This window comes from Anneissia japonica, unplaced genomic scaffold (genome assembly GCF_011630105.1).
Source record: "Anneissia japonica isolate Jap-2015-1 unplaced genomic scaffold, ASM1163010v1 scaffold128_len593404_cov183, whole genome shotgun sequence".
In the NCBI taxonomy this organism is placed as follows: domain Eukaryota; kingdom Metazoa; phylum Echinodermata; class Crinoidea; order Comatulida; family Comatulidae; genus Anneissia; species Anneissia japonica.
Window position 1 is genome coordinate 567765 of NW_022713787.1, and position 2131 is coordinate 569895.

Genomic DNA, 2131 nt, shown 5'->3' on the forward strand with positions numbered 1-2131 from the left:
TACATGAATGAATGAATGAATACATGAATATATACATGAATGAATGAATGAATACATGAATGAATGAATGAATACATGAATATATACATGAATGAACCTGTCACTCGAGGTGGGACCCCTTCCCATTTTGGACATTTTACTACAAAAATCTTTAAAAATGATTTACCAGTTAATAATGGACCATATAGAAATTATAGAGATTATGTATGTTATTGGTGAGAACATTTTTTTTCTCATGTTGATTATCTCTTACGTACTAATTAAGCAACTTACTCGAATATTTATTTTTTTGTATCAGGACCTACATTTAATACAATTACAGTATTAATTTTATTGAAATTAGTGATCTCGTTACAGTCAATACACCTCTTGACAACTACAGATATGAAATTAATTGACAACTTCGATGATAAGTGTACCTCACGGCTACGAATAACGCTTAAAACTATTAAAGGTTAACACAAAATAATCGATTTGATTGAAAATGCAAAAAAAAAACAAAACAAACATTAAATTTAGTGTAAGTATGGATGTTAAAGTGAGTTTGGTAAGGTAATACTATCTGTTAATTATTGTTCTTTTTATCTATTTCTATATTTAAGCACATGATTAATGGTTGCCAATAGTGGTATATTAATTTCTTTAAAAAGCAGAAATACATTGTACTAACGAAACACAGATTTTTACAAATGAGATGACAGAAATTAGTTATTGCCATTGAACATCAATACTGGAATACACACAAAAATTATTATATGGGCTAAAAAAACTGTATACTATAGCTCAATAACTCATTATTTATGTTTGTTCAATATTCATCGTTGTTTTTGCGCTCATTAACACTTCTTATATGGTGGCATTAGAATGGTTTGCATATTCATATTATATATATAAAATCACTTTATTGCATAAAAACAATACAGGAAACAAATAAAGAGCCCAGAACAGTGTCCCAAAACTGGGAGCACGCAAGGAGTTGACATACAAAAACATTAAGACACAAAATATACCAATATATTGGGCATTTAATATTCAATTTTATGTTAAATCGTTAATGCTAAGTTCATGCACGGAAAATAAAAAATAAATGCTTAAAAATCAACCAGATTTACCAAAATGTTTATTTCGAAATATTAGAATGGTCATATTTTTCTTGTTTTCAGTACATACTTTAATACTTATACCCAAAATTTACAGGAAAGCTTATTAAATAAACTATTTGAGACGTTAGATAGTAAAGAAGAGGAATCTGTGAATACTAAAAAAAATTCCCCAACCACCGTTTGATCACCTGATTGTTTGCCGAACTAATTTACCACCAACATTGCATTTAAGTACAAGTATAAGTATAGTATACCTCTCTATGAAACTTTGTAACAATCGATTGTTTTTAATTAAAAAGTAAAAAAATAAAGTACAGTATTTACGAAAGCTCAGCGCACCGTCAGTGCATGATCAAGATTTCGTCGGAAGCAACCGGAAGCAACCGAAACGACAGCTTCAGAAACAGAAAATATTTTATAAAAACTTCGAAACCAAAAGAGTTTTTTCGATTGATCTTAGTGTCAATAAATAATATTTTGAAAGATAATAGTTACTTTTTCCCGTTTCTTGTGTTACGTCGTTTTGGCGACAGTAGGTTTCCTGCTTTTGTGTCTCCCGGGCATAAAATACATAAAATAAGTTAAAAAAAAAAAAAACAAACTTAAACTGTAACTAACATTCATTCATCAAATAATTTTATAGGAGATGCGTTTCCTGCGTGTATAATCATAGAAGTCTGTCGCGGGTTCAGGGTGTATTTTTTATGTTTTTTTATTTATTTATTCTTTATACTGGGAAAACCTGTTCAGTAGCATATCTACTGTTCACCCACAGGGGGCCCAGTACAAAAGGTCAACAATAACATTCAAAATTCATGAAAACAAACAACATACATAAACCAGAAAAAATACATTAACATCCAGATCATAACATTTTTAAAATTTTTAAAATAATATAAGACCAATACGAATATTTATAAATATATTTAGAGTAATACAGCAGCATAAATGGCTAGTTATGAAAATTATTATTATTATTATTATTATTATTATTATTATTATTATTATTATTACCACCAGTATTTTAT